Consider the following 12,736-nt stretch of genomic DNA (forward strand, 5'->3'; position numbering starts at 1 on the left):
ACAATCCGCACGGATTGTCACTCAGCAAGACATTTTCTTCTTTTCTTCCCTTTTCTTCATAAATTCCTTGGGGATTTCATTGGGGACTCAAGGATCCTTTCTCAGCATTGCTCTTCTACTATAATATGTACAAAGGCCTTATAATCTTGTCTCTCCTTGATGCTTGGTCATTGAATTCGATCAATTTAGTCTTGTTTTGCCATGAAAATGCAAGATTCTTACTCCTTTCCTACCAAGGGATCAAAATCTCAAAGAATATGCAAAACAAAGAACTAAAGATAAGAAATGACCCAAATATGCACTAAAAAGCATGGGAACAAGGCTAATTCGGGGGCTAAATATGCGCTAATTATGGTCACATCAAATATCCCCAAACCGAACCTTTGCTCGTCCCGAGTAAAGAGGTGACAAAGACTAGGACCAATACTAACCTATCCTAATAATATAGCCGATATGAGACAATTAGCGGGTCTCACTCCGCCCCTTCAACTCACAACAAGACAACCATGAGGTAGGATGCCTTCTTGCAAGGCAAGGTGGGTCTTGGCAAAATGGCGACACATCCAAAAATTAAGCACACAAAATCACATAATGGATGCATCTACAAAAGGAATAGCCACTTCCTCATCAAGTGGCGGAGGCACTAAAGAGGAACAAATTTAAGAGCATGTAATCCTTCACAAATACTAGTTTAACAAATTACTAAGGCTAAGAGGATGGCACTAAATCACCTCCAAATGGTGTTAAACTAGACTACTTTCATCCTCAATTTCCAAATGCTTTCGTCAAGAGCGATCGGATGGTGGTGGAATGATGATCCCTATGATGCTAGTAGCATATGACATGACAAGTCTCGAATTCTCTACAAAAGTAAAGGTCATGGATCGTCCCAAGCTCGACCAAGTGGCTTGACAAAAAGGTTTTTTGGGAATGAAATGCTCAAATCTTTATTCACAACGGGTGGATATGACTAGTATTCAAAATTGTCCTCATTTCACTTTCACATTTCAAAAATTTAAGATGGGGTTTGTCCCTTCCGGGCTAGTGTCCTTTGCTTTCGCCAATCGCTTATTAGGCAACCGGTTAACCTCTAGACAATAGCTTTTCGGGGTGATAGTCACTCTGTCTCTGGGCGGCCGAATTCACAACCGTATGGGGGCCCAATTCAATGGATCCCGCACCAAAGCACATCAAAGTGGTACGCCTCCATCAAAACAACTTAAATTTCTCAACTTTCAACAATTCATAACATTTGAGGTTCCTTGGCATTAGATTACTTCCACATGACAAAATTTCTTTGAAATGAGCACTTCAAGCTTATTGATAGAAAATATTTTTGGGTTGCCTTACCACAAGGTCAAACAAGGTCACCTAGACAAGTTAACCAAGTCCATATCGCATCACGGGGTTGGATAGGTGACTCACAAGCAAACCCTTGACTAGGCTTTGGGTCATGGGTCAAAAAACACTAGTATGACACTATCTAGGGTGTTTTACAACCATTCTAGTAGGCAAAGTCTTAAGTTGAACAAGTATTTGTAATGGCTTAGTTGCTCTTGTCAAAGTTCCTAATTAGGCATTTTTCAAAAACTTTTATCTAAATGCAACTATATGCCATGATGCAACTAATATAAACATCCTAATGCAAGTGATTCTATTAACTAATATGACATATAAACTAAATGCAAGTCCTAAGTTCACATTGTTATACCGCATCAATCAAAATAAAGCCACATAGTCATTAACATAAAGAGGAAAAAGGAGATTGGAAAGATCATACCATGCGGTCTTCATGATCCTCATGTCTCGGATGTGGCGTAGTCAATCAATGTGAAAAAGGATGAACAAACACAATATATACAAAACAATATATACAAGACTACAAAAGGAAATAAACATGTTTTTGGGTTTTCAATTTTCAAATTTTTATGATTTTTGAAATTTTTCGATTTTTTTGGATTTTTGAATAAGAGTTAAATGTTAGAATTCCCATCCCCACACTAATATGGGCATTGTCCTCAATGGCCAAAATGATGGAAATTATGCAACGATGATGCATGATTTCTACACTAAATGCAATCTACACTAAGCTACACTACATGATGCATGGTTTTTGTTATGACGGAGAGGATAATTTAGATTACCTCCCGTTGTGTATGCATTAACTTCCCCAAACCGAGTGAGACACTATTGCTAATGTCCAAGGATGGGTGTAGTTCATGCACACACTATGCAATGCATGAAACTAATTTGTCATTTTGGATTTTGAAAATGGGAACAAATAAAATTAGAACACCTCAATGGTACCGAGGTGTGAGTCCTCTAAGGTTCTAGGACTACTACAACAATGATCAAAATTATAATTAAAACAAGGTAACAAGACACAAACTTCCTTTCATGAAACATTGAAAAATAAAGAGGAGAGATGAGAAAACTTCACTTGAACTTAGGTGGGTGCCTCTCGCCCGCTCCACCTAGTGATGAAGTAGTCTTCTAGACATCGGCATCATCTCCCTCTATATCGCTATCCCAAATATCCTTTGAAGCATCACTCAAACTTGGGTCCATGAATTCGTCTTCCTCACTCTCAAGCTTCACCGTGTCACCTCCACAAGAATTGCCACTCTCCTCCTCTTGGCGACCGTTCGCCCCTTCATTAGCTTTCTCCGAGTTGGGGAAGAGCAAATCCATTTGAGCCCATGAGGGGAAAGCTCCTTCTTCACTAATCCGTCCTTTTCGAACCATCTCATGGTATTGGGGGTAAAGAGCATAGTAAGTGTCCACGGAGGTCTCGTATTTGGCGGTGTAAATCTTGCAAAATTCCGTGACAAAGTCGTCACGGGGAGGATGAAGGGATTTGGATGGTTATACGGTTGGTAGGGAAAGGGGTAGGGAGGCACTTTTATCTTCTCATTTTGGGTTTGTTGTTCTTGTTGTTGTGGTGGTGGATTTTGGGGTGGTGGTGCTTGCTTTGTTTGACTTGGGATGAGGTAGGAGGGCATTAGGGACAAGTTTCCTCTTCTTGGGGAGATCCGTGGTAGATCGGTCATTGGGAGATAAATCGGATCGCTTCCTTTTGTCAACCACTTTATCCGCTTATCGATCCCCTCAAGGGTTATCCAATGGTGTTGGACGAGAAGGAGGTCTTCATTAATTCTTGTGTTCCCCGTAAGTGGAGTGTACTCATCGTTCTCATTGAACCTTGGGTTGAAGTGCTTTGCAAGTCTAGTTATGAGTCCTCCATTCACTATGTGCTTCATTCCATCATCGTCCCCATTTCTAAACTTTGCCCATTTCTCTAGCAAAACTAGAGGTGCATTGAAGTGATACCCATCTCTCCCTTGAATGTTGAGGTATGATTCCATAAACACAAGGTCTAATTGGTTCACGATTGCCGGATCTCGGCGGGCAAAGAGAGTGCCCGAAAGAAATCGATATGTAAGCCTCAAGATCGGGTTTTGGATATGAAAAGCAAGACATTCCTTGGTAATAATGAAATCCCGGCCCGTCATGGCCCTCCACAAAGGTGCAACACTATACTTTTTGGGTTTCGATGTTCGGGTAGGCGAAACATCAAGTCCAAACACATTTGCGAATTCTATAAGGGTCATCATCCTAGAAACATTCTCCAACCTAAACTCTATGCATATCACTTTGTTCAAGATTGTAATCTTCAAAAAGCTCAAGAATTCAAGCACAAGGGACCGATAGGTTGGTTCATACATGCGAAAAAGGGTTGAAAGACCAAAAACCTCAAAGAGAGCTTCCACTTGGTGAAAAATCTCAAGTTTTCTCAAAGTAGCATGACATAAAAATTTAGTGGGAAGAATATTCTTACTTAGAAGACGGTGGAAGACTAATCTCTGCACATCATTGAGGAATTCCACATTTGAGAAATCATCAAGCCTTGTGAGATCTACAATCTCTTCATGTTCCCTTCTAATGGTGTTGAGATGGGAGGTAGAAGAACTTCCCATCATCCTTGGTCTTCTTGCACTCCTAAAAGAGGATCTCCTTGGTGCCATTCTTGATTCTTTTGTTGGGTTCTTTTGATTTGTGAAAGGGTAAGGATGTTCCTTGTTGATTGAGTGTTGGAAACCCTAGAAAATTGGGGCTTTTTGATTTTGTGGGTAAAGAGAGTGATTTGGATATGTATGGGAGTCATAAGGAGGTGGGTTTTATAGTGCAATTGGAAGGAGTAGTGATGTGTCACTGTATGTGTGGTGGGGTGTATTTTAATTAGGGAAAAGTCGGGTCAAAACACCGTGAGAAGACGAGCGGATTCGAGCTGAAGACGCTCGGATTCGTGCTCCTCGGGACGGGCGGATTCTGGGCAATACGCCCGGATTCTGTCGCAGCGAGAATTTCCAAAATTTGACGCCTCAGAGACGGGTATCCCGAGCACAAGACGCTCGGATTCTTTTACAATGGGACGGGCGTCTTCTTCTGAAGACGGACGGATTCTTCTACAGAGATTTTCTTTGAAATGCACAGGTAGAAAGACGGGCGTCTTTCTTCAAATCCGGCCGGATTCTATAAGACAGGCGTTTTTCCTCGTTGGACGCTCAGATTCAACCTCAGTCCAAAAATCTTCAAATTTTCAGCGTAGCTGGACGGACGGTTTCTCTTCTAAATGCCCGGATTCCAGCAATTCGGCCGGATTCCAGGGAATCCGCACGGATTCAGGCTGCGAGTTTTGACTTCTTCTCCTCTCTTAGATGCGTCCCCACACTTGAGAATTTGTTCCTTCCTTCATTCAAAATTCATTAGTAACCCTCCCTTACTTACGCTCATGAAAAGAGTTCATGCTTTTATTAAAACAAATGCAATAAATACAAGTTAGAGGGTTAGTATATTTACAAGTGGTGGTTTAGGGAGGACTCCACCAAACTCTCCCTTAGATGGTCCTTTTAAGGGGGAGGAGGCCCGAGGTAGGTAGCCTCGACCTCTCCAACAAACGCTCCTTCATAGTATGGCTTCAACCTTTGACCATTTACCTTGAACTTGCTTCCATCTTCCGCCTTGAGTTCGAAATCTCCATATTTTCCAACTTCGGTTATCACATAGGGACCCATCCATCTAGAGTTTAATTTTCCCGGAAATAGTCGGTAGCGGGAATTGAATAGAAGGACTTTATCTCCCTTGTGCAAGGCCTTTTGTCTAATTCTCTTATCATGAAGCAATTTTGTTCTTTCTTTGTAAATCTTTGCATTCTCATAGGATTGTAGTCGGAATTCCTCCAACTCTTGGATTTGAATCATCCTCCTTTGACCGCTCAATTTGAGATCAAGATTAAGTGCTCGGATTGCCCAATAAGCTTTGTACTCCAATTCGATTGGCAAATGACATGTTTTTCCATAGACAAGCTTGTAGGGGGAGGCTCCTATGGGAGTCTTATAGGCCGTCCTATAAGCCCAAAGAGCATCATCAAGCTTTGTGCTCCAATCTTTCCGAGTCTTGTTCAAAACTTTTTCAAGGATTTGCTTGATCTCTCGATTTGAAATTTCCACTTGACCGCTTGTTTGAGGATGATATCCCAAGCCGGTTCGATGTTGAACACGATATTTGGTCAAAAGGGATGCAAGCTTCTTCTCATGGAAATGCGTTCCTCCATCACTAATGATTGCTCTAGGAACTCCAAATCTTCGGAAAATTATCTTCTTGAAAAGCTTGGTGACCGTTTTTGCATCATCATTTGGGGTGGCAATTGCCTCCACCCACTTTGAGACATAATCTACGGCCACAAGGATGTACTTATTCCCATTGGATGTCACAAAGGGCCCTTGGTAGTCGATTCCCCAAACATCGAAGATCTCTACCTCTAGAATGCCCCTTTGTGGCATTTCGTTCCTCCAAGATATATTCCCCGTTCTTTGACAAGCATCGCAATGAATGATGAATTCTCTTGTATCTTGAAACATTGTAGGCCAATAGAAGCCCGATTGGAGAATTTTTGCAACGGTTCTCCTTGCTCCATGGTGCCCACCGTAGGGTGATGAATGACATCCTTCCAAGATTCCTTGGATTTCCCATTGAGGGATGCATCTCCGGTAGAGCCCATCACTACACTCCTTGTAGAGGTTTGGGTCATCCCAAAAGTACCTCTTCACTTCGAATAGGAATCTCTTCCTTTGGTTGTGTTTCAAATTTGGAGGGAGCACTTTTCCAACAATATAGTTAGCATAATCGGCAAACCATGGGGTGATGTGCCTTTCAAGTTGTGTTTGAATAGCCATCAAAATATCGTCGGGAAATGAGTCATTGATCGGGGTTTCTCCATTTTCATCATGAAACTGGATCCTTGACAAGTGATCCGCCACTACATTCTCGGCTCCTTTCTTGTCTCTTATTTCCAAGTCAAATTCTTGAAGAAGAAAAATCCATCTCAACAATCTTGGTTTTGCCTCCTTCTTTATCAAGAGATGTCGGAGAGCACGGTGATCCGAAAATACAATCACCTTGGATCCAAGCAAGTAGGAACGGAATTTATCCAAAGCATAAACAATGGCAAGAAGCTCCTTTTAGGTTGTATCATAATTCACTTGAGAGGGGTCGAGGGTCTTGCTTATGTAATAGATGGCGTGAAGAGCTCTTCCTACCCGTTGGCCAAGAACCGCTCCAACGGCGTAGTTGCTAGCGTCACACATAATCTCGAAAGGTAACTCCCAATTCGGGGGTTGAATGATTGGTGCCGAGATTAATGCTTCTTTGATTCTATTAAAAGCTTCAACATACTCGTCAGTAAATTGGAATTGGGCATCTTTAAGCAAAAGTTGAGTGAGAGGTTTTGCTATTTTCGAAAAATCCTTTATGAAACGACGATAAAAACCCGCGTGACCGAGAAAACTTCTCACCCCTCTAACATTCACGGGAGGTGGGAGTTTCTCTATCACCTCAACTTTAGCTTTATCGACCTCGATGCCCTTTTCCGAAATCAAATGACCCAAAATAATTCCTTCATTGGCCATGAAGTGACACTTTTCCCAATTTAAAACAAGACTAACATCTTCACACTTTTGCAACACAAGAGAAAGATTATGCAAACATGAGTCAAAGTCCTTTCCATAAACACTAAAATCATCCATAAAAACTTCCATTATGGTCTCTAAGTAATCGGAGAAGACACTCATCATGCATCTTTGGAAAGTGGCGGGGGCATTACTTAAGCCAAAAGGCATCCTCCTATATGCAAAAGTGCCATAAGGGCATGTGAAGGTGGTCTTATGTTTGTCATCCGGGTGTATAGGGATTTGGAAGAATCCCGAGTACCCGTCAAGGTAACAAAAGAATTTGTTGGAGGCTAACCTCTCAAGCATTTGGTCAATGAATGGTAAGGGGAAGTGATCTTTTCTTGTTGCGGAGTTTAATTTCCGATAGTCAATGCACATACGCCAACCGGTGATCATTCTTATGGGTATTAATTCATTCTTTTCATTTGTCACTACCGTAGTACCTCCTTTCTTAGGTACCACTTGGACGGGGCTAACCCACAAAGAATCCGATATGGGATATATGATTCCCGCATCAAGTAATTTCATGACTTCTCCTTTGACAACTTCTTGCATGTGGGGGTTCAATCGTCTTTGGGGTTGAATGGTAGGTCTATGGTATTCCTCTAGATAAATTCTATGCATGCAAAAGTTGGGACTTATCCCCTTAAGGTCATCTAGACTATAACCTATAGCCTTCTCATGTTGTTTCAACACATCAAGCAATTTTCCCAATTGGTCATCATCAAGTCTATCATTAACAATCACGGGTTTGGTCTTTGATTCATCAAGGTAAGCATATTTCAAATTTGGGGGAAGGGGTTTCAAAGTAGGAGTTTGTACCTTACTCTCCTCCTTTGGAGTTTCATTGAGAATTTGCTCCATCTCCATTAGACATTCCATTCTCATAGCATACTCAACTTCACTTTCATCAACCTCATCATATTCAAATCCCATGATGGGTTCCTCTTGCTCTTGAGCTTGTAAAATATCCTCTAGGATGGATTGCTCATCCTCTATGGGTTGACATGCTTCCACTAGAATATTATGCACTAATTCGGATTGTGCACGAGTAAGTTCCTTGTTAGCTAGAGCGGCCTTAAAGAGATCCACCTCCAACTCCCAATACATGCTCTTAGCCTCACTTGCTTCCAAGGCTTCCAATGCTTGCATGGGATCCTTGAAGTTAGGTATACTCAAGTGGTCCTCTACAAAACAATCTATGAAATCCATCTCGCAAAATATCAAACAACTTGAAAACGATTAGAGCAAACCTTGAGGGGTTTTACTTCCCCAAGGCGAAGAAAGACACAACTAATAACAATAAAAAGGAAATCTAAATCAAACAAACACCGTCCCCGGCAACGGCGCCATTTTTGATCGGGTCCGTTTCGTGTTCACAATTAAAGATGTGGTCGTTGGGTCACGGTCGAATCAAAAAACAATGTATAACTTCACAAACAACTCTACAATTAGTAAAGAGGCAAGTAAAGGTCGGATCCCAAGGGACGGGAGTTGAAATGAGATTTCTATTGCAACTAGTGGTGTCTAAGGGGTGTCACAAATTGGGTTGATGTAGAAGGTCACTAAACTAAAATAGCAATGAAAATAAACAAACAAGATGAATTAAAGGGGTGTAAATAATTGATTAAAAGCACTAGGGTCTCATGGGATCATAGGGGAATCATGGGATATGATCATACAAACATGTTCTCAAATTATAAGCAAGCAATTATTGTTGTGATGGATTGAGTTGGGTTATATCTTACAATCCTAGGAAAGTTTGGGTCCCGGAGCCGAATCGATTAGATTGTACAACACCTACAAGTCGACTTAATCTTCCCTACTCAACAACATGCATGGTCTAATGAGACTCGAGTTGGGTTATGTCTTACAAGTCTCATTGAAAAGATAGGTGATGGTGGTAAATGCAAGGATTCATAGGCTTAGCATTTCATCAAACATAACATGTGCATGAGTTGAGATCAAAACAAGCAAGCAAATAAAACATGAAAGCATATTAATTTAAGCATGAATCATTCCCCATGTTGGTTTCCCCCAATCACCCATTTAACCCTAGCTAAGAGACTACTCACTCATTATCATGTTGATCATGCTAGCAAGGTTGTCAATCATACCAACAATATGAAACATGATGAATAAATGAAAGTAATTAACAATAATTAAAAAGGGATTAAGAGATTATACCTACAAATGATTCCAATAATAAAGCAAAGATAAAAGAAGTACTTGAATGCTTGATTGAGAGGTTGTCAATCTCCCAACAATAACCCAAATAATCTTCAATTACCCAAAATAAAGGATGAACAAAAGAGAGTTTAAGGAAATAAAACTTGTATTAGAACTTGATTAATTGTTGATTACAATATTAAAGAGAGATTTGATTGATATTAACTACTCTAATTATTGATAAGAAGAACATGCTCCTCTAATTAGACTAATGGGGTATTTATAGTGGAAATTAGGGAGGATGCATTAGGGTTAACTAAGGGTTAAACTAGTAATTACACTTTTTAGATTGAGCAAGGAGGAGCCGGTATTTTTCGAAGGAAGGGCTTCTTTCTTCGTAGCTTGGAGAAGAGGAAATCACGCTGTTTGTCTTTGGAATCCGGGCGGAATAAGGTCGGGACGGGCGGATTCTGGTGATGGGGTCCGAGCGGATTCGAGGGAATCCGGGCGGATTGTGGAGGTGGAATCCGAGCAGATTATAGCAAAGCCGCACGGATTGTTTAGCTGGGGGACGGCCGGATTGGTGACAATCCGCACGGATTGTCACTCAGCAAGACATCTTCTTCTTTTCTTCCCTTTTCTTCATAAATTCCTTGGGGATTTCCTTGGGGACTCAAGGATCCTTTCTCAGCATTGCTCTTCTACTATAATATGTACAAAGGCCTTCTAATCTTGTCTTTCTTTGATGCTTGGTCATTGAATTCGATCAACTTAGTCTCGTTTTGCCATGAAAATGCAAGATTCTTACTCCTTTCCTACCAAGGGATCAAAATCTCAAAGAATATGCAAAACAAAGAAATAAAGATAAGAAATGACCCAAATATGCACTAAAAAGCATGGGAACAAGGCTAATTCGGGTGCTAAATATGCGCTAATTATGGTCACATCAGTTATCTGAGTAATTATTCGATTCTAACCATACTTGTAGTTTCTGAACTTTAGTGGCAGAAATAGTTATAAATGACCTGCTTTTTTATTTTTTGCAGGCGCCACTACTTTTTTTTAGGTATTTTGAGTAAACTGTACAGTTTGAAGATGTAGCTGAGTGATTCAATAGTTCTTAGTGCAATGGTAGAGTTGTGTTTAGTAACTGGGCTATACATATGCAATGATGTTAGTTAGGAAATACTACAAAATTAAATAGAGTCAAGCCAGCCGAGTTAACTATTTCTATCTGAATGAATTCTTACTTTGATGTCCTTGCAGGATTTCAGCTGAAATGATTTCCTGTTTTGCTGTTGAATCTTTATTAATCATTGAGAATATGCATGCTAGAGGGTATTTGCAATCAATTGTAAGTAATGGTTTCTTGTAGCTTGATTTACAAATTTTTTTAATGAGTTTTGTTAGAGACGGTCTCACACTCTCACCAACCCAAATCCTTGTGTTATGTTCAGTTATTTTACAGGGTTAAAGGGAGGGTTGTTCTCTAGTGGGAGATCGACTTATAAGTTTTCGTGATAATTTGTTTCAGTAACTTTTTCATTCACCATGTCATTTCTGATAACGTTTTTTTTTTTGTCGTGGATTGAAGGTTTAATTTACAGCATTTGGTGGTCCAGTTTATGACCGATCGAGTAATGAAGAATTCGCCTTTGCAGTAGCGTGTTTTGTTTAAGGTGGAGGCTCATTCCTCAATTATTATATGGTTGGTAGTACTAGCCAACATCTTTTGGTTATGTTCTAACTTCTGACAATAAATAAAATGTGAAAAACTGAACTGGTTCTTATTGGATTCAATCTACCATGGTGGAAGAAAGTTTTTCATAATCAAAGCAAATATAAATAAACCTTTTGGGCAATGACTCACTACATTTTTCTTTATGTATCATGAAACAACTGTAATGTCAATTCATTTTACGACAATTTTCATTACTGGTCATACAGAATGAGCCTCTTGGTAGGTTTTAACACAGTAAGGTTGCGGTTGTTTTTCGGCCAAATGTTTTTGCGTTAATTTGAACTTGTTCTCATGCTTTGTATATCCACTATTGTCTAACATGTTGGCTACACCTCAATATTTCAGGTTGTCGTATTGATATAATATATGCCTGATAGCACTCGACACCCATACATCTTGGATTCTACACCTGCTTTGATGTATGTGCTCTCTCATGCCATTTATTGACTTTCAAACTGTGATACTATTTTATTATGGTTGTACTTTGAAGCCGTGTTACGTGTTATTGCTGCAGGGTATTTTTCGTTATCTTCTCGCATGTTTAATCACTGGACCTGGGGATTAGATGCATTAGTTTAGGTGTGTAATTACGAATGACGCACTCGTTCATGTCGTCATATTTATCACTTGTTCTCTGCCATACATTAATGTATTTTGCATTATTAATTATGGTGAGACTAGGACATTTGCCATGAAATATGCAAGGAACTGTTGTTGGTTAGATTGCTGCTGCTGCATGCTCCAGTGAACCTCTGCCTGATGCAACCTACTTATCAGATGCACGTCCTCGTTGACTAGTGCTTCACTGCTTCTTCCTGATATAGGTCGTTGCTGTTGTTGTACTTATTTTGTTTAGCTTTGAGACTTAATGTTAGATTTGTAATGACAATTGTATATTTAAGATTGGTCTTGTAATTAATTATTATCTTAATAAAACTTTACATTTAACGAAAAAAGTAATGGAAATAATTTTTTTTTTAAAAAAAAATAATTGAGAAATGGCTACGATTGTTAAAAGAGAACCGTAGCCTTTTATTAGCTTATGGCTACGGTTTAATCTTAATAACCGTAGTCATAAGTCACTTTAGGCTACGGTTCCAATTAAAAGCCGTAGCCATAAGTCACTTTAGGCTACGGTTCCTGACCGTAGCCATAACTACTTGATCTAAGGCAACGCCCCGATTTACTACGGTCGAGGAACCGCAGCCAAAAGCCGTTTTTAACCGTAGCTAAAAGCCATTTCTGTACTAGTGCTGGGATCGACAAAGAGATTGCATAGCACAGGACACCCATTAATCTCGGAGCTAAACCTGTGAAGCAAAAGTTGCGCCGTATGCGCCCTGAATGGGCCCTGAAAATCAAGGAAGAGGTAGATAAACAATTCAAATCGGATTCATCAAAGATTCCGAATATTTCGACTGGGTGGCCAACATAGTCCCCATACCCAAAAAAAATTAGGAGAATTCGGTTTGCGTCGACTTCAGATACCTGAACAAGGCGAGTCCAAAAGACGACTTCCCTCTGCCACTTGTTGACATCTTCCACTACAAAAGATTGTCACATGCGCCACGAATTATGCCACGGGAATTTATAATTCGTGGCTAAATTCTGTTTAGCCACGGGAAAAATGTATTTATTATTTTGGAAAAAAATTTATGCCGCGGGATAACTTTTCACGTGGCAAAAACTCACTTGCGCCACGAAATAGGCTACACCCGTGGCAAATAATCATTTTAGCCACGAACTAGGTCACACCCGAAATTTTATTTAGCCACGAATTGTTCGGTGGCAAAAAAAAAATTTAGCCACGAACTAA

Source organism: Silene latifolia, chromosome 3 (assembly GCF_048544455.1).
Source record: "Silene latifolia isolate original U9 population chromosome 3, ASM4854445v1, whole genome shotgun sequence".
Lineage (NCBI taxonomy): Eukaryota > Viridiplantae > Streptophyta > Magnoliopsida > Caryophyllales > Caryophyllaceae > Silene > Silene latifolia.